Source organism: Cervus canadensis, chromosome 1 (assembly GCF_019320065.1).
Source record: "Cervus canadensis isolate Bull #8, Minnesota chromosome 1, ASM1932006v1, whole genome shotgun sequence".
NCBI lineage: Eukaryota > Metazoa > Chordata > Mammalia > Artiodactyla > Cervidae > Cervus > Cervus canadensis.
Window position 1 is genome coordinate 14,005,649 of NC_057386.1, and position 21,507 is coordinate 14,027,155.

Below are 21,507 nucleotides of genomic sequence, written 5' to 3' on the forward strand. Positions count from 1 at the left end.
ATTAAAAACTGTCTCATAATTGGATCAGGATCCAAATAAGGTCTACTTTATTCAAGTTGGTTGTTATCCTTATAGATTTGAGCACTCTCCTGCTCATTTGTACTTTTTTATGAAACGTTTATTACAGTGTTTTCTACTGTTTGGATTTTGCAAGTTGTATCACCTTGGTTTAGTTTAGCCTATTCCTCTATATCTCCTATAGATTGGAAATTGACTCCAGAGGCTTGATCACTTTGGTGTGGGGCGGCAGGTGGGCAAGATTATAGGCAGTAAATGTCTGTTTTTTTCTCTTGGGGGAATACCAGCAATCATTGACCAATGCCCAGATCAGCCAGTTTTTAAGAGGTATCAAAATGCTGGTACTCTGATTCTATCATCCTTCTTTATTTATTAGCTAGAATACTTGTATGAAGGAAAATATCTCATCTACTGTTTGCTTAGGGGTATGGGAAAGGTGGGAGAAATGCTGGGTTCACCCTCTTTAATTCTTTTTCACACACAGTTGTCCTATCTTTTGTCTCAAGTCCTTTTGACACAATTGCAGTAGTGCTCGAGAGCTTCCTTAGTATCTAATATCTAATAGAGAGATCGTATAGTTTAGAGTTTCTCCGAGGAGCCCTGGTTCCTTTTGTTGGAAAACTGGAGATTATACCCTAGGTGCCAGGGGTGCTCATTAGTAGAAGGTGGTCTTTCTTTCTAGACCTTTTCAGTGTTCAGAGCTGGCAAGTGTGTGTGTGTGTGTGTGTGTGTGTGTGTGTGTGACTTAGCTTTACTGAGATATGATTTACATGCAGTAAATTTATTTGTTTTAAATGTACACGTTATGAGTTCTGACATGTGTATAATAACCACCACCATGTGACAATATAGAACATTCCATTACCCCCCAAAAGTCCCCTCATGCCCCTTTAGGACTTTAGGGTTTTGACTTGAACTTCTTCTATCACACATCTGTATCTCACCCCCAAGAACTCCAATTCTCAAGAATACTGAGAGATAAAATTAGAATGTCATGCCATACAACTGCTCACCTGCCTTATCCTAACCACAGCACTCTCAGAAACTGCAACACCAATCTTCCCACCATAGGTCTGCCTGAAAAGTTTTAATTTCATTTTTGTAGTTTGGGGTCCAATTTTTGATTTTGGTATAACTGTAAAAATCTAAAAAGCTTTAAGAATTATTTTTCTAAAGAAATCTCAGTCCAACCCACAGGTACCTTTATTTAGGTACATTGTCTTCTTGGGGCCTCAGCCTTCACCGGAGGATTGCATTCCTGGTCTCAGGTCAGCTGACTGCACTAACTGGCAACGTGGAATATCTAAACAGCAGTCGGGGTAAGTAATATTTATGGAGGATTATCCAGATCAGAGGTGTCCGACTGAGGTTATGCATCAGAATCTCCTATGGAACTTTTTAAAAATAAATATATTCAAGCCCTGTCCCAGACAGACATACTATTTCTCTTAATAGTGAAGCCCATGTGCAGGAAGTGCTAAGATTCCATATGCCTTCTGGACAAAAAAAACAACAAATAATATTGTTACGAGTTCAGCAGACTTTAAAAATGGTGCACATTAGAAAAAAAAAGATCTTAAAATAATTATCAGAGAGCTCCATATCTGGATGGTATGGTTTTGACAGAACTTCCCTCCAACCCAATTGCATTTAATAAAATTTTTTTTACCAAATACCCTTCTTAGGTATTATACCACACCAATATATATTAAAAGATGTTATTAGAAACAGCTCTATGGGATTTCCTTGGCAATCCAGTGATTAATAAGACTCTGTGCTTCCACTACAGGGGGCACAGGTTTGATCCCTGGGTGGGGAACTAAGACCCCACATGCCACGGGACAGGTTAAAAAAAAATAAAGAGCTTTATGAAATTCATCTTTCATGCCACCATAAAAAAGTTCTTGATGGTTGCTGTGTTACATCATATCTTCCTGTGAGAAAGCATGGGAGAAATTTCAGATTTAAATGCCAGGGACAGTTGTGCTTTTCCTGAAGACTAGCCTGTTACATGTGTTATGTATCTGTTCATTTTGTTTATTCGCAAAAGCTTTTTGAGCACCCAAGTATCAGGAACTTGAGGTGCTGGGATGCAATGGTGAGCAAAACAGACAGAGCCCTTCTGGGGATGGGCAGGCGGGGTCAGACAGTAAGCCAGGAGGTGCATGGGCAATTTCAGGTAACTCTGGGTAGCGATGGTCTTGTAAAATAGGACAGGATGGTGTGTTTGATCACGCCTAGGGTGATGTGCTTTACATGGGTGATCAGGGAAGTTTCTGAGGACGTGACCTTCAACTGAAACTGAATGATGCGAAGCAGCCAGCTGTGTGAAGATCTGGGACAGTGCATTGAGCAAAAGGGAGTAGCAAGTGGCAAGGCCCTTAGGAGGGAAGCAGCATGGACTAGCAAGGAGCATAAAGCGGGGCAGAGCCGAGGGGAGAAGCTGAGGTCAGAGAGGTGGGCAGGGTGCTTACTTCACAGTAAGGAGCCTGGAAGCCACTGGGACAGGAGGGGGCACAGTTTAAGCAGAAGAGGGACATTCTGTTATTTTGAAAAGCTCACTGTGGAGAGTGGAATGTTAAAGGAGTAAAAGGGCAGTGGAAAGGCCAATTAGGAGCTCTGACAGTACCCAGGTGATGGTGGCCAGGACAAGAGAGGTAACAATACTCTCCTTAGACCTGGCAAGAGGTAGCAATGCCTCCTTAGTCCTGTCGTTTAGAGGGTCCTGCTCTGGCCCTTCCCCTCTGTGCCTTCCTCCACAGTATGTGTGAGGGGCCAGGGAGATGTGCTTGGAGATCATTGTAATCCTTAGGTGTCTAATTGTCCTAACCTATGAGTTGATACACTATCCGAGATCTTAGTTACTGTTTCTGATAGCGTGTAATGGGGAAGGTCAAAGGCAATGACTAGTGCATGTCTCTCCAGGGCAATAAAGGAGAAATAAGAATGCAGGATCTTCAGACATCACTGAAGCACTCACTGCTGATCATTCCTGTGGTTAGCTCTCCCCTTTATCTCCTTTAGGAGAAGCAGCACTGAGAAGGCTGTCTCCTTAGGTTGAAATCCCCAGCTCTGGGACCGGCAGGAGCAGAAGGGACAGATGCTTGAAGGGAACTGGTCAGAGCACACCTATTTGCAGCTCCTCATCCCAGCAGGGTTTTCATGCTGCCCTGGTGTCACCATACATATACTGCCTTCTCCCAGTTTTCCATTGGGCTGCTGGCCTTTTTCTTAATGATTTCTGAGAGTTCATCATATATTGTAGAACATCATACTTTATCAGAGACATGGATTAAAATTATTTCCCCTCCCCATTCTTTTGATTTAGTTGAAAATTTAAAAATGTTTCATCTAACTAAATTTAATACTCATTTATGTGTTCTGGATCACGAGTCATACCTAGAAAAGCCTTTCCCTCTTAAAGATTATTATAAAATTCCTCCACTTCTGTGGCTTGATTTTTAGGTATTCTAATATTTGAGCTAGCTGAATGGATTTTGTTGTAAAGAATGAAGTGGAAAAGAAAATGAAGTTGAGTTCTAACTTTTTAAATGCGGTTTTCAATTTGTACACTGTATTGAATGTTCCTTCTTTCCCCCATTGATTTAAAATGCCATATTTTTCACATACTAAACTCTCATCTGTATTTAGATTTATGTTTGGACTTTCTTTCATGTTATATTTACATTTTCTACTTGTTTAGCCATATACCCATAACACACCTTCAAAACCCTGCTGATTTTATAATGCTTTCAAACCTTATATACCTCTCTCTCTCTCTCACTCCTCACCCCCCACCCCCACACGCTTCTTGAATCTGTATTCAGTTTCCTTTTTCATGTAGTGCCTTGTGTGCTTCTTTCAGTGTGAATGCAATTGAGAAACCTCCTTTGTCTTAAAATGTGTTTATTTTCCCCTCAGTCTTGATTGGTATTTTGGCTAAAGTGGTAGTTATTTTGGTTGGTTCTCTTAAGCCACATCATAACCTTCCTTCTATTTGGTGGGGTCTGAAACCTGAAAAATTGCAATTCCCTTGCTGCCAGGGTATGACTGTGAATATCTTCCACCAATTAGACGCATGTCCATGGGACCTGGAAAGGAGAAGGGAGATAATGATTTCAGCTGAAAAGCAAGTGTCTCTAATGGCAGAACTCCACACTCCACTGGTCTCCAGTTTCTGGGTGAGGCAGTTGTCCTGAAGGCAACAACCCTAACAGTAACATCAGTAGTTGTCTGGTCTCCAGATTGTAAGAAAACCTACAGATAAATTAGAAGACCTTTAGGCAAATTATTAAAATTGAAGAGGGCACATATGTTGACCAGAGTCTCTGCTGAATTTGAAAGAAAAGATGGTGGATAAAATCTTGATTTGTTAATTTATCTCAATAAAAGCCCACTGGAACTCCAAAAAAAAAAAAAAAAATTGAAGAAGGAGTTTAGCAAGGTTGCTGGATACAGAGTTGACCAAGAAAAGTGATTATGTTTCTATATAGCCACCACACGAAATAAAAATACAACTTAACATAGCCTCAAAATATTGACAACCTAGGACTAAATCTAACAAAAAGTATGCAAGATTGTTTACATAGAAAATGATAAACCACTACTGAGAGAGGTGAGGAAGACAAACAAATGACGAAATACTTGCAGTTCAGAAAACTCAGTGTTATAAAAATGTTAATTCTCCCCAAGCTGATCTAAAAGTTCAATGCAACATCAATAGAAATCCGTACTATGTTTAGTTTTTTCTGTAAGGAACTAGTAAGCTGACTAAAATCTGTATGGAAATGCAGGGACTTCCCTGGCGGTCTTGTGGTTAAGGCTCTGTGTTTCCACTACAGGGGGCATGGATTCCATCCCTGGTTGGGAAACTAAGATCCCACAAGCCTCGCCAAGTACAGAAATGTAAAAGGTCAAGAAAAGCTAAGACATGACTAAAAAGAACAAGGTGGGGAAACTGCTCTTCCAGCTATTGTGATCTATTTAAAAGCTGAGTATGGCATTGACACAGGAGAGATAAGTATAGAAGAGTGAAACAGAACCCACAGCCCAGAAGGAAACCCACAGGTATATGAACATTTGATTAGTGACAAAGATGACATTGCAGTTTAGTGGGGAAAAGGACGACCTTTTCAGTAGACAGTGCTGCAGCAACGGGGCATGTCCATGCAGGGGAAATGAGACGCCAGGATGTCCCTGGTAGTGCAGTGGATAAGAATCTGCCTGCCAAAGCAGGGGACCCAGGCTTGATCCTTGGTCTGGGAAGACTCCACGTGCCTTGGAGCGACTAACCCCATGTGCCACGGCCACTGAGCCTGCACTGTACAGCCTGCATGCTGCAGCTACTAAAGCCTCCACACCGAGAGCCTGCGCTCTGCAACAAGAGAAGTCTCTGCACTGAGAGACCTGTGCCCCACAACGAAGAGTAGCCCCTGCTCACCACAACTAGAGGAAAGCCCGTGCAAAGCAACGAAGACCTGGCACAGCCGGAAATAAATAATAACATTAAAAAAAATGTGATGCCAATTTCACATCACAGAAACAATTGCAGGCTGATATAAACTGAAGTATGAAAGTAACTAAAAAAGCCTTTAGTTAAAAGAAAAGCCTTTAGTAGATAGTAGTATAATGCTTGTATGACCTCAAGATGAAAAACTATTCATCTGGACAAACATTCACAAAAAAAAAAAAACCACCATAAAGACACAGCAGGCACAACAAGTTCTTAAAACTTCATCAACCTGGAAAAGGAAATGGCAACCCACTCCGGGATTCTTGCCTGGGAAATGCCATCGACACAGGAGCCTGGCAGGCTATATAGTCCATGGGGTCACAAAAGAGTTGGACATGACTTAGCAACTACACCAACCAACCAACCAACAATGCAAGAATTAAATAAGATGATATGTGCTGAATGAGAAGCCTGTGCACCCCAAGGAAGAGTAGCTCCTGCTCGACACAACTAGAGAAAGCCCTCACACAGCAGTGAAGACCCATCACAACCAAAAATAAATGAATAAATAGATTTTTTAAAAAAGATGATATGTCCTGAAAAAGTTAAAAGAATATGTAAATGTATGAAAGCCTATATGGGAAATAATATTCAGTAGAAATAATAAAAGTGGATCTGCAGTCACCAATCATTACAAGCCAGAAATCAGTTTTGCATGATATAATGCAATAGAATTTTAAGTCTACTGAATTCTGTGTTTGGTAAATCTACTTGGTTATAATAAAAACTGTAAGCTAAAACAGAGGAAAAAAACTTCATCAAAAAGTACCATTAAGATGGTGAAAAATCAAGCTACAGAGTAGGAGAACAACTACTAAAAAATAAGAAAAAGTCAAAACACTTCAGTAGAAAAGTAGGCCAAGTACCACAAACAAGCACCTTATAAATGAAATCCAAATGGCCTGTGAATATATGTAAAAGTGCTTGACCTTATTAGTCATCAGGGAAAATGTAAATTAAAATCACAACGAAATGCCAGTATATATCCACAAGAGTGGTTAAACCAAAACAAAGATATCACCAGTGTTGGTGAAGATATAGGGAAATGGGGAAGATCATACTACTCATGGGAATGCAAAGGTGGTAGAACTACTTTGGTAGAAAGTATGGCATTATCTGCTTGGACTGGAGATAAACATACCCCAGTTCAGTTCAGTTCAGTCACTCAGTCATGCCCGACTCTTTGTGACCCCATGGACTGTAGCACTCCAGGCCTCCCTGGACATCACCAACTCCCAGAGTTTACTCAAACTCATGTCTATTGAGTCGGTGATGCCATCCAACCATCTCATCCTCTCTCGTCCCTTTCTCCTCCTGCCTTCAATCTTTCCCAGCATCAGAGTCTTTTCAGATGAGTCCGTTCTTCCCATCAGGTGGCCAAAGTACTGGAATTTCAGCTTCGGCATCAGTCCTTCCAATGAATATTCAGTACTGATTTCCTTTAAGATGGACTGGTTGGATCTCCTTGCAGTCCAAGGAACTGTCAAGAGTATTCTCCAACACCACAGTTCAAAAGCATCAATTCTTTGGTGCTCAGCTTTCAATTCTCACATCCATACATGACTACTGGAAAAACCATAGCTTTGACTAGATGGACCTTTGTTGGCAAAGTAATGTCTCTGCTTTTTAATATGCTGTCTAGGTTGGTCATAACTTTCTTCCAAGGAGCAAGCGTCTTTTAATTTCATGGCTGCAGTCACCATCTGCGGTGATTTTGGAGCCCAAAAAGATAAAGTCACCCACTGTTTACACTGTTTCCCCATCTATTTGCCTTGAAGTGATGGGACCAGATGCCCTGATCTTAGTTTTCTGAATGTTGAGTTTTAAGCCATTTTTTTTCACTCTCCTCTTTCACTTTCATCAAGAGGCTCTTTAGTTCTTCTTCACTTTCTGCCATAAGAGTGGTATCATCTGCATATCTGAGGTTATTGATATTTCTCCCAGCAATCTTGATTCTAGCTTGTGCTTCATCCAGCCCAGTGTTTCTCATGATGTACTCTGAATATATGTTAAATAAGCAGGGTGACAATATACAGCCTTGACGTACTCCTTTCCAATTTGGAACCAGTCTGTTGTTCCATGTCCAGTTCTAACTGTTGCTTCCTGACCTGCATACAGGTTTCTCAAGAGGCAGGTCAGGTGGCCTGGTATTCCCATCTCTTGAAGAATTTTCCACAGTTTATGATGATCCACACGGTCAAAGGCTTTGGCATCACCAATAAAACAGAAATAGATGTTTTTCTGGAACTCTTGCTTTTTTGATGATCCAACGGACGTTGGCAATTTGATCTCTGGTTCCTCTGCCTTTTCTAAATCCAGCTTGAGCATCTGGAAGGTCACGGTTCACATACTGTTGAAGACTGGCTTGGAGAATTTTGAAGATTACTTTGCAAGCATGTGAGATGAGTGCAATTGTGTGATAGTTTGAGCATTCTTTGGCATTGCCTTTCTTTGGGATTGGAATGAAAACTGACCTTTTCCAGTCCTGTGGCCACTGCTGAGTTTTCCAAATTTGCTGGCATATTGAGTGCAGCACTTTCACAGCATCATCTTTCAGGATTTGAAACAGCTCAACTGGAATTCCATCACCTCCACTAGCTTTGTTTGTAGTGATGTTTCCTAAGGCCCACTTGACTTCGCATTCCAGGATGTCTGGCTCTAGGTGAGTGATCATACCATGATGGTTATCTGGGTCATGAAGATCTTTTTTGAATAGTTCTTCTGTGTATTCTTGCCAGCTCTTCTTAAATATCTTCTGCTTCTATTAGGTCCATACCATTTCTGTCCTTTATTGTGCCCATCTTTGTATGAAATGTTCTCTTGGTATCTCTAATTTTCTTGAAGAGATCTCTAGTCTTTCCCATTCTATTGTTTTCCTCTATTTCTTTGCACTGATCACTGAGGAATGCTTTCTTATCTCTCCTTGCTATTCTTTGGAACTCAGCATTCGAATGGGAATATCTTTCCTTTTTTCCTTTGCCTTTCGCTTCTCTTCTATTCACAGCTATCTGTAAGGCCTCCTCAGACAGCCATTTTGCTTTTTTGCATTTCTTTTTCTTGGGGATGGTCTTGATCCCTGCCCTCTGTACAATGTCACGAACCTCTGTCCATAGTTCTTCAGGCACTCTGTCTATCAGATCTAGTCCCCTGAATCTATTTCTCACTTCCGCTGTATAATTATAAGGGATTTGATTTAGGTCATACCTGAATGGTCTAGTGGTTTTCCCTACTTTCTTCAATTTAAGTCTGAATTTGGCAATAAGGAGTTCATGATCTGAGCCACAGTCAGCTCCTGGTCTTGTTTTTGCTGACTGTATAGAGCTTCTCCATCTTTGGCTGCAAAGAATATAATCAATCTGATTTCGGTGTTGACCATCTGGTGATGTCCATGTGTAGAACCGTCTCTTGTGTTGTTGGAAGAGGGTGTTTGCTATGACCAGTGTATTTGCCTGACAAAACTCTATTAGCCTTTGCCCTGCTTCATTCTGTACTCCAAGACCAAATTTGCCTGTTACTCCAGGTATCTCTTGACTTCCTACTTTTGCATTCCAGTCCCCTATAATGAAAAGGACATCTTTTGGGGGTGTTGGTTCTAGAAGGTCTTGTAGATCTTCACAGAACCGTTCAACTTCAGTTTCTTCAGCATTACTGGTCAGGGCATAGACTTGGATTCCTGTGATATTGAATGGTTTGCCTTGGAAACGAGCAGAGATCATTCTGTTGTTTTTGAGATTGCACCCAAGTACTGCATTTTGGACTCTTTTGTTGACCATGATGGCTACTCCATTTCTTCTAAGGGATTCCTGCCACAGTAGTAGATATAATGGTCGTCTGAGTTAAATTCACCCATTCCAGGGTCTCCTGAGGAGGTGTGGGTCAGCAGTGGACTGCTGTAGTGGGCTCTGGGTGCAGCAGACCTGGGTATGGCATAAACCCTCTTGAAGGAGGTCACTATTAACCCCACCGTGGAGCTGTCAGAAGTTACACAGGACTGGGGAAATAGACTCTTGGAGGGCACAAAGAGAAACTTGTGTGCACCAGGACCCAGGAGAATGGAGCAGTGACCCCACAAGAGACTGACCCCGAATTGCCCGTGAGTGTCTAGGAGTCTCTGGTGGAGGCATGGGTCGGCAGTGGCCTGCTGCAGGGTTAGGGGTAATGAGTGTAGCAGTGTGTGCATGGGACCTTTTGAAGGAGGTCACCATTATTTTCATTACCTCCACCATAGTGTGGCTCCAGGTAAATAAATTCCCTGGTGGCTCAGACGATAAAGTGTCTACCTACAATGCGGGAGACCTGGGTTCAGTCCCTGGGTCGGGAAGATCTCCTGGAGAAGGAAATGGCAACCCACTCAGTATTCTTGCCTGGAAAATCCCATGGAGGGAGGAGCCTGGTAGGCTACAGTCCATTGGGTCACAAAGAGTTGGACACTGAGTGACTTCACTTCCTACTTAAATAAGAGGAAGGGAACACAGCCCCACCCATCAAATGAAAATTGGATTAAAGATTTACTGAGCATTGCCCCGCCCATCAGAACAAGGCCCAGTTTCCCCCTCAGTCTTTCCCATCAGGGAGCTTCCATAAGTCTCTTATCCTTCTCCATCAGAGGGCAGACAGACTGAAAACCACAATCACAGAAAACTAACCAATCTGATCACATGGACCACAGCCTTATCTAACTCAATGAAACTATGAGCCATGCTGTGTAGGGCCACCCAAGATGGATGGGTCATGGTGGAGAGTTCTGACAAAACGTGGTCCACTAGAGAAGGGAATGGCAAACCACTTCAGTATTCTTGCCTTGAGAACCCCATGAACAATATGAAAAGGCAAAAAGATAGGACACTGAAAGATGAACTCCCCAGGTCGGTGGTGCCTAATATGCTACTGGAGATCAGTGGAGAAATAACTCCAGAAAGAATGGAGAGCCAAAGCAAAAACAACACCCAGTTTTGGATGTGATTGGTGATGGAAGTAAAGTCTGATGTTGTAAAGAGCAATATTGCATAGGAATCTGGAATGTTAGGTCCATGAATCAAGGCAAATTGGAAGTTGTCCAGCAGGAGATGGCAAGAGTGAACGTCAACATTTTAGGAATCAGCAAACTAAACATACCCCGTGTGCCAGTAATTCCATTCCTATGTATGTTCAACATAATTGCATGCACGTGGGAACTAGGAGACATGTGCAAGACATGTAAGAATGGTCATAACTGCATTGTTTGTAACAGTCCCAAGCTGTGTGTGTGCATGCTAAGTCGCTTCAGTTGTATCCTACTCTTCATGACCCTATAGACTGTAGCCCACCAGGCTCCTCTGTCCATGGGATTCTCCAGGCAAGAATACTGGAGGGGGTAGGGATGCCCTCCTCTAGGGGATCTTCCTGACCCAGGGATGGAACCTGCATCTCCTGTAGCTCCTGCATTGCAGGCAAATTCTTTACCACTGAACCACCAGGGAAGCCCAGAATAGATAAATTATAGTGTATTCAAACAAGGGAACACTACTTAGCAAGATAATAATAATCTAGACAGTATATTAAAAAGTGGAAACATTACTTACAAAGGTCTGTATAGTCAAAGCTATGGTTTTTCCAGTAGTCATGTATGGATGTGAGAGTTGGACCATAAAGAAAGCTGAGCATGGAAGAATTGATGCTTTTGAACTGTGGTGTTGCAGAAGAGACTCTTGAGAGTCCCTTGGACAGCAAGGAAATCAAACCAGTCAATCCTAAAGGAAATCAACTCTGAATATTCATTGGAAGGACTGATTTTGAAGCTGAAGCTCCAATACTTTGGCCACCTGATGTGAAGAACTGACTCACTGGAAAAGACTCTGATGCTGAGGAAGATTGAAAGCAGGAGGAGAAGGGGATGACAGAGGATAAAATGGTTGGATGGCATCACTGACTTGATGGACATGAGTGTGAACAAGCTCCAGGAGTTGGTGATGGAGAGGGAAGCCTGGTGTGCTGCAGTCCATGGGATCACAAAGAGTTGGACACAACTGATTGACTGAACTGAACTGAACTTAGCCAGAGGAATAAATGAATTACAATTACATGCAGCATCTTGGGTAAACCTCTCAAACACAATGTTGAGCAAAAGACATGAGACATGAGAATAAATGCTATGTGATTTCATTTACATTCAATTTCGAAAAAGCAGGCAAAACTAAAGATGGTGCTTAGAAATGCATATTTAGGTGGTAAAACTACAAAGAAAAGCAAAAATGTGATTCCCATAACAGGGTAGTTAAGTTGGGGAATTGGGATTGTGATTGAAAAGAGTTATGCAGAGGGCTTCTGGTTTGCTGACAACATTCTGTTGCTAGTGTCCACTTAATAGAACTTATTAAACTGTGGATATATATTTTTATGCATTTTTATATAATGCATACTCTATTTCACAACAACAACAAAAAAGAATATGTGGGTTTGAAAAAGAACCAGGGATGTCCCTGGTGATTCAGTGGCTAAGACTCTGCACTCCCAATGCAAGGGACTTAGGTTCCATCCCTGGTCAGGGGACTAGATCCCGCATGCCCCAACTAAACAGCCCACGTGCTGCAACCAAGACCCGGCTCAGCAAACAAACAAACAAACAAAAAAAAAGACCAAAAGGAAACTTCTAGACATGAAAAAAATGTAACTATTGAATGAAAACTCAATAGATCCTCTTCCTCTTCCTTTTCTTCCCCTTCCCCTCCTAAACAATTCAGTCCAAAAGCCATGGGCTGAGGATCAATGACTGTGCAGCAGATAGGTGCAGGTGGAGGCCACAGAAAGTTGGGGTTGTGTGAGGAGGGTGTTGTGAGAAGTACACAAAACACTAAACGGTGCCCGGAACCTGCTATATGCTCAGCCCATGGCAGTTATTATTATTGTCGTTATTATAGTCGTTACACTGGGAAATGGTGAAGAACAGGAAAGCCTGGCGTGCTGCAGTCCATGGGGTCGCAAAGAGTCAGACACAAGCAACTAAACAACATAGTCATTACAAAGGAGATGTTGAGAGATGGCAGAGCAGCCCGCAGTCACATCCTCTGATTCCCGCTGCATCTGCAGCCTCACGCACTTTGTGTTGACAGCTTTCTTGCTTTAAGTGTTCAAGACATATTACTCCTTTTCTACCCCGGGACTTTCCAGTGCCTCGGGTGAAAGGCCAATGGAAGCCCATCTGGAACGCCCACATGCATCACCTCCTGGGGACAGCCCTCAGCCAGCGGGGGAAAGGAGCCGATGGATAGGAGCTTCTCACTCTCTGTCCTCAAGGGGATAATTCTGAGAGGCATTTTTTCACTCCACAGTTCCAGTGGAATCAAGCCCCAGTTCCCCGCAGCAATGCCCAGCTCAACCTTACACCTCATTCTGGCTTTTCCTCCAGTCCCTCTTGCCTGTTAGCTGGTGTCCCTTCTGTTCCACTGAAGGCCTTTTCTCAGGCTCTGTTTTCAGGGCTATCAGACTATCAGAAGGCTGGAGAAAGCAGCCCTGATAAACAGGTTTGCTCCCAGGATGAATAGCAACAAGGACTTTGTTGCTGGTGGTAAGGGGAGTGGAGATAATCCTTACATGTTATGGCTTCACAGTTACTAAGACTTTCCCCTGCAATGGGGAAGAGGGCAGAGGTAGATAATGAAGCTCGAGCTTATGCAATAGTTCTAGCACTTGAAAGGCACGAAGCAGTGGTAATTATATGGATTGTGGGTTGGTTGGCTTCTGCAAGCTGCTTTAGAAGCTTGCGAAGAGGAAATGAAAGGCTGCTGATTCAGGGCATGCTGTGAAACCCAGGGACAAACTGGACTTTGAGACCTCAGTCAGTTCAGTTCAGTCGCTCAGTCGTGTCCGACTCTTTGTGACCCCATGAATTGCAGCACGCCAGGCCTCCCTGTCCATCACCAACTCCCGGAGTTGACTCAAACTCATGCCCATGCCCAGCGAGTCGGTGATGCCATCCAGCCATCTCATCTTCTGTCGTCCCCTCCTCCTCCTGCCCCCAGTCCCTCCCAGCATCAGGGTCTTTTCCAATGAGTCAACTCTTCGCATCAGGTGGCCAAAGTACTGGAGTTTCAGCTTCAGCATCAGTCCTTCCAATGAACACCCAGGACTGATCTCCTTTATGATGGACTGGTTGGATCTCCTTGCAGTCCAAGGGACTCTCAAGAGTCTTCTCCAACACCACAGTTCAAAAGCATCAATTTTTCGGTGCTCAGCTTTCTTCACAGTCCAACACTCACATCCATACATGACCACGGAAAAACCATAGCCTTGACTAGATGGACCTTTGTTGGCAAAGTAATGTCTCTGCTTTTTAATATGCTGTCCAGGTTGGTCATAACTTTCCTTCCAAGGAGTAAGCGTCTTTCAATTTTATGGCTGCAGTCACCATCTGCAGTGATTTTGGAGCCCCCAAAAATCCAGTCAGACACTGTTTCCCCATCTATTTCCTATAAAGTGATGGGACCAGATACCATGATCTTAGTTTTCTGAATGTTAAGCTTTAAGCCAATTTTTTCACTCTCCTCTTTCACTTTCATCAAGAGGCTTTTTAGTTCCTCTTCACTCTCTGCCATAAGGGGGGTGTCATCTGCATATCTGAGGTTATTGATATTTCTCCCGGCAATCTTGATTCCAGCTTGTGCTTCTTCCAGTCCAGCATTTCTCGTGATGTACTCTGCATATATGTTAAATAAGCAGGGTGACAATATACAACCTTGACGTACTCCTTTTCCTATTTGAAACCAGTCTGTTGTTCCATGTCCAGTTCTAATTGTTGTTTCCTGACCTGCATACAGGTTTCTCAAGAGGCAGGTCAGGTGGTCTGGTATTCCCACTCTTGAAGAATTTTCCACAGTTTATTGTGATCCACACAATCGAAGGCTTTGGCGTAGTCAATAAAGCAGAAATAGATGTTTCTCTGGAACTCTCTTGCTTTTTCAATGATCCAATGGACGTTGGCAATTTGATCTCTGGTTCCTCTGCCTTTTCTAAAACCAGCTTGAACATCTGGAAGTTCTCGGTTCACGTATTGCTGAAGCCTGGCTTGGAGAATTTTGAGCATTACTTTACTAGCATGTGAGATGAGTGCAGTTGTGTGGTAGTTTGAGCATTCTTTGGCATTGCCTTTCTTTGGGATTGGAATGAAAACTGACCTTTTCCAGTCCTGTGGCCACTGCTGAGTTCTCCAAATTTGCTGGCATATTGAGTGCAGCACTTTCACAGCATCATCTTTCAGGATTTGAAATAGCTCAACTGGAATTCCATCACCTCCACTAGCTTTGTTTGCAGTGATGCTTTCTAAGGCCCACTTGACTTCACATTCCAGGATGTCTGGCTCTAGGTGAGTGATCACACCATCGTGATTATCTGGGTCATGAAGATCTTTTTTGTACAGTTCTTCTGTGTATTCTTGCCACATCTTCTTAATATCTTCTGCTTCTGTTAGGTCCATACTGTCAGGTGAGTGTATGCTCCTTGGTTCATCTCGTCACAAAAAAAGATTTGGAGTGACGGACATTGAAGCCCCCTCGGCGGGTCACAGCTCTTGGGCCTTGGACAGACCAGTGTTATAGCTCTTAAATAAATCAGTATTACAGCTCAGTGTTACCGCCCTATTTTATTTAGATGATAGCAGGAAAATCCATTTTCGAGGTGTGAGGGCGTGTCGATCCAAAGACAGGAAGAGAAGAGCGTGCCATCGTGCCGGAGAGAGCGAGCGAAGAGGGCTTTGGCTCCTCTTTTTATGTTTTTTTCTTCCCTGGGCCTGTGCTATGCAAATTGGGCTTAGGCAGGAGTGTTGTTTGTTTTACCTGAGGTTCTCACTCAGGTCCTCGGACCTTCCTTTGTTCTATTTTCGTGGGCTTTTCCCTTCCAGGTCTTTTGGCCACTGCAATTCTGGACTCCTTTTCCCTATTCTAACTACCAAACATTCCCCCCTCAAGGGATAGGAGGCCCAATTCTTCGGGAATAGGGGTGTCGAGGTCTCTCTGGCTACTTCCTGCTGAACTGGGATGGCAAAGGGTATTGGGCCTTCCCCTCTTGCTAGTCTCAGGCCTCAGAGTCCTTATAGCGGTGTCCATCTAAGGGTGACTGATGTTTTCCGTGGTTGGCTGTAGTTTTATATCTTTGTTGAACTGGCGCTGCATGTCGTAGCTTGACCTGGTGGCAGAGGCTTAGCCTCTATGATCTCAAAATTGGAGACTACTGCATATCCAGCTCTTCTTTTTCCATCCAAGACAAAGCTGCTTCCGTCAGTGTACCAGATTTCCTCAGGATTGGTCAGAGGATCTTCTGACAATCCCTCTCGGGGTTTTGTCCAGTGGTCCAAGGTTTCTAGACAGGAGTGAAAGGGGAGAGAGCCCTCGGGGATAGGCAGGAGGGTGGCTGGGTTAAGAACCTCACAAGGGAATATAGTGAGGCCTGGATTTTCCATCAGTATTACTTGGTATCTGAGGATTCTCTGATCAGACATCCATAAATGGCCTCTCCCATTTAGGAGTTGTTTTACTTGGTGGCTGGTAAAAATAGTTAGTTTGCCCCCAAAGGAGAGTTTTAAAGCATCTTCTATCATGATTGCAATAGCTGCAAGATTTTGAAGGCAGAGGGGCCAGCCTTGGGCGGTTGGATCAAGTCTCTTGGATAAGTAAGCTACAGGCTGGGGCTCAGATCCCAACCTTTGAGTTAACACTCCCAAGGCTATTCCCTCTCTTTCATGGACATAAAGTTGGAATGCTTTTTTTGGATCTGGCAACCTCAAGGCAGGTGCCTGAGTTAAGGCCTGTTTTAGTGTAGCCTCTGCCTCCTTTTGAGGAGTTCCCCACATTAGTGGGATTGAATCATCTCGTCCCTTTAAGCTTTCATATAAGGGCTGGGCAATTAGACCATAGTTGGGTATCCAGATTCTACAGTACCCGGTTAGCCCCAGGAAAGCTCACAATTGTTTTCGAGTTGGGGGGGAGGGCAACTGGAGGATTCCTTGTACCCGATCAGAGGACAGCCTCCTGGACCCATGTGTACTCTGAACTCCCAGGTAAGTGACCTTTGTCTCGACCATCTGTGCCTTAGCACAGGAGACTTTATATCCCCTTTCTGCCAAAAAATTTAGAACCTGATTTGCATGTTGTTAGGCACTTTTCTCATCTGGAGAGCAGATTAGTAGGTCATCTACATATTGTAATATTTTCCCATTAGGTCCCAGGTGCAGATCTAGGAGATCCCGGCTAAGGGCCTGTCCAAACAAGTGGGGGCTATCTCTGAACCCCTGAGGTAATACTGTCCAAGTCATCTGTTGGTGTTTTTCTCCTGGGGCCTCCCACTCAAAGGCAAAAAGATATTGGGATTCTTTAGCCAGTGGTAGGCAAAAAAATGCATCTTTGAGATCCAAGACTGTAAACCACTTGGCACTGGGTGGGATTTCCCCCAAGATTACATAGGGATTGGGTACTGTGGGATGGAGTGGGACTACAGCTTCATTTATGATCCGGAGATCTTGAACCATTCGCCAGGTTCCATCCTTTTTCTTTACTGAGAGGATTGGGGTGTTACATGGTGAACTGGTGGGGACCAGTAGCCCACAAGCAAGGAATTTATTTATTAAAGGCTGTAGTCCCTCCTGAGCCTCTCTTTTGAGAGGATATTGTTTCTGGTTAGGAAACCGAGTGGGATCTCAGAGGACAATGATGACCGGTTCAGCTTGGTGGGCTCGTCCAGGAATCCCCTGGTCCCACACCTGGGGGTTAATTTTGTCCTCCCATAGTCTTTGTTCTCTATTGGAGGTGTAATGGGTTCCTCAGTAGTAACCAGAGTAGGGCCCTAGGGGCTGAAAAGCTTCCCATCACAAGGGCGGTCCCCAGTTTAGTGAGTATGTCTCTTCCCATTAAGGGAGCAGGACACTCAGGGACCACCAGAAACTGGTGGGAGAATATCTGTCCATCCCAGCAACAAAGAAGTGCTTGGGTGAATCTTCTAGTAGTTGCTTTTCCTGTAGCACCCAAAATGGTACAGGTTTGGGAGGAGAAGGCTCCGGAGTAGGAGATCAAGACAGAGTAGGTAGCCCCTGTGTCGACCAAGAAATTCTCGGACCTACCTGCAACAACCAGTTGCACCCTTGGCTCCAGCCCCATGATGGTTATCTGTGACAGGCGGGCTGGCTGGAGCGGGCCCGCTTCAGCCCTCTTCAACCATCATGAGGGAAGGCTTGACCTTGAGGCTCTTGGGTCCCGAGGGCAGAGTGACACCCAATGTCCCAGTTGATGGCATTTGTGGCAAGCTGTTCTAGGAGACTTGTCAGGTTAGGACCCTCTTTGGCCCAATGCCCCGCCTGTCTACAGATTAGGCATTTGCCTGATGCCTTGTCATTCAAGGGCTCGGGGTGTGCCATCGGGCTTCCCTGGAGGGCGGCCAGCATCTGGGCATGCCTTGTCTCTTTTCTTCTCTCCCTCTCCTGGGCCTTGGCCTCCTTCTCCTGTTCTCTGTTACAAAAGGTATTGGTGGCTGTCTGCATCATCTCATCTGCAGAGGCAGCAGGGTCCTGCTGCTGTAGCTGTTGTAACTTAATTCTGATATCTGATGCACGTTGGGACAGGAATTTGTCCTTTAAAATCACCTGCCCCTCGTAAGAGTCTAAGTCCAAATCGGTAAACTTTTGGAGGGCCTCTTTTAGCCTTTCTAGAAAAGCAACGGGGTTCTCATTGGGCTCCTGAGTTATTGCTGAGACCCGGGCATAGCTAATTACTTTTTGCTGGGCTTCTTTCAGTCCTGCCTTTACAGATTAGAAAATGATCCCTTTCCCAGATGTGCTCAGGGTCATTATAATTCCAGTTATCAAGGATGCATCTCAAGGGCATCTGCTGGCAAGTGGATTGGTTATTTCCCATCTGAAAGACAGTCATGTTAGGGAGGAAAAGGAAGAGGAAAAAAAAAAAACTAATAGGCTTTCTGAAGCTTATCCTACCCAGTACTGTCACAACCTGAGAGCCAGGTGTCCCCAGGTCAGGATGCAGATCCCCAGGCAGGCTGAGGCCTGACAGCCTCCTAGAGATCGAATCCCCGGGCAGGTCAAGGCGTGACAGCCTCCTGGGACCCTTGGGACTAGCAGATCCCCGAAAGGCTGAGGTGTGAGAACATTTCGAGGACCAGATCCCTAGGCAGGTCAAGGCGTGATGACCTCTTGGGACCCCCGGGCTGGAGTTTGGGCGTCCCCAAGGTCTCCAGCGTGACCAGTGCTAGGTAGGACTAAGGGGTTGGATATTATACAGTACTTCCCTCCCAAGGCCAGCTATTTTCTCGTTGTCCCTCTAGAAGATTGTAGAGGCAACATTGTGGGCTGGGATGGGGCTGAGGAAAGGAGCGTGAAACAGGAAGGAAGGGGGGGGCAGAGCACAACCTTTGGAAGAATGACATAGCACATGGGCATAATGCATAACGATTAAAGTCAACTGGATCCAACAGGACAAGTCAAATTCAAGTAAACCTTAATCACCAATCTGTAAGCCAAAAGACACACCCAGAGGTGGCAGAACAGCTCTAAGGCACTGTCAACAGAGGGAGGAGTGGGTGGTTCCCAGTGGCTGGGATGATCCTCCCACTCATTAGCATATGAATTAACCCCACGCTCTCACAAAATTTAGGCCACATTTCATGACCTGAGCCCTTGCCCTCAGCAATGGCCCACACCCTGAAGCATGTGCTTCTCTCTGAATCCTAACAAATCCATTTGGCCGGGCTAGAGTCCCGGGATAGAGAGCTGAAGGACAGGAGGAAAAAGCAGTGGGAAAGATGTGTGCCAAGGAATCCCCTTCATAGCCTACTGGAAAATTTGCTAGATATCTGACTAGTGCTCAGTCTCCATTGGCTTGATTCTTAGCACAGAGAAGAGTAGGGCAGAAGAACCCACCAGCTTGGGTAACTGCTACTGGGGCCCAGATAGTGCCTTTGGGACATACTGAAGAGTAGCCTCTCCAGAGTCCCTCAGTTGCACCCACTGCTGCCCGCCTGGTCCCGGGGGGGTTTGAGAAAACAAGAAACGAGAGATTGTAATTGTTAGGCATGTCCCTCCAGCCATAGGAGCGAGGACCTCCTACCTTAACCGGAGGTCTTCTGGAATCTGAGGCTGAGCCACGTGGGCTTTCTGCTGAGTTCGTTTTTTGCTGTCGCGGTTTCCAGCACAATGGGCCTTCCCCTGCGCTGGGTTTTCTTCGCGTTCCGCCTCTATACCGGGAGCTTCGCTGAGTTGGGCTCCTGCTGCGCTTGGCCTCTTCCGCGTGGAGGTTGTTTCAGCCAGGTTAAATCTGAGTCATGGCACCATAGATGTCAGGCAAGTGTATGCTCCTCGGTTCTTCGTCTCGTCACAACAAAAATTTGGAGTGACGGACATTGAAGCCCTCTCGGCGGGTCACAGCTCTTGGGCCTTGGACAGACCAGTGTTATAGCTCTTAAATTAATCAGTGTTACAGCTCAGTCTTACAGCTCTATTTTATTTAGATGATAGCAGGAAAATCCATTTTCGAGGTGTGAGGGCACATCGATCCAAAGACAGGAAGAGAAGAGTGCGCCATCCTGCTGGAGAAAGAGAGGGAAGAGGGCTTTGGCTCCTCTTTCTATGTTTTTTTCTTCCCCCTGGGCCTGTCCTATGCAAATTGGGCTTAGGCAGGAGTGTTGTTTGTTTTACCTGAGGTTCTCACTCAGGTCCTGAGACCTTCCTTTGTTCTATTTTCGTAGGCTTTTCCCTTCCAGGTCTTTTGGCCACCGCCATTCTGGATTCCTTTTCCCTATTCTAACTACAATACCATTTCTGTCCTTTATCGAACCCATCTTTGCCTGAAATATTCCCTTGATATCTCTAATTTTCTTGAAGAGATCTCTACTCTTTCCCATTCTGTTGTTTTCCTCTATTTCTTTGCATTGATTGCTGAGGAACGCTTTCTTATCTCTCCTTGCTATTTTTTGGAAGTCTGCATTCAAATGGGAATATCTTTCCTTTTCTCCTTTGCTTTTCTCTTCTCTTCTCACAGCTATTTGTAAGGCCGCCTCAGACAACCATTTTGCCTTTTTGCATTTCTTTTCCATGGGGATGGTCTTGATCCCTGTCTCCTGTACAATGTCAGGAACCTCCATCCATAGTTCATCAGGCTCTCTGTCTATCAGATCTAGTCCCTTAAATCTATTTCTCACTTCCACTGTGTAGTCATAAGGGATTTGATTTAGGTCATACCTGAATGGTCTAGTGGTTTTCCCTACTTTCTTCAAGTAGGGAAATTCAAGTCTGAATTTGGCAATAAGGAGTTCATGATCTGAGCCACAGTCAGATGTTTTTGTTTTTGCTGACTGTATAGAGCTTCTCCATCTTTGGCTGCAAAGAATATAATCAATCTGATTTCGGTGTTGACCATCTGGTGATGTCCATGTGTAGAGTCTTCTCTTGTGTTGTTGGAAGAGGGTGTTTGCTATGACCAGTGCATTCTCTTGGCAAAACTCTATTAGCCTTTGCCCTGCTTCATTCTGTACTCCAGGCCAAATTTGCCTGTTACTCCAGGTGTTTCTTGACTTCCTACTTTTGCATTCCAGTCCCCTATAATGAAAAGGACATCTTTTTTGGGTGTTAGTTCTAAAAAGTCTTGTAGGTCTTTATAGAACCGTTCAACTTCAGCTTCTTCAGCATTACTGGTTGGGGCATAGACTTGGATTCCTGTGATATTGAATGGTTTGCCTTGGAAACGAACAGAGATCATGCTGTCGTTTTTGAGATTGCGCCCAAGTACTGCATTTCGGACTCTTTTGTTGACCATGATGGCTACTCCATTTCTTCTAAGGGATTCCTGCCCACAGTAGTAGATATAATGGTCGTCTGAGTTAAATTCACCCATTCCAGTCCATTTTAGTTCGCTGATTCCTAGAATGTTGACACTCACTCTTGCCATCTCCTGTTTGACCACTTCCAATTTGCCTTGATTCATGGACCTAACATCCCAGGTTTCATTCCA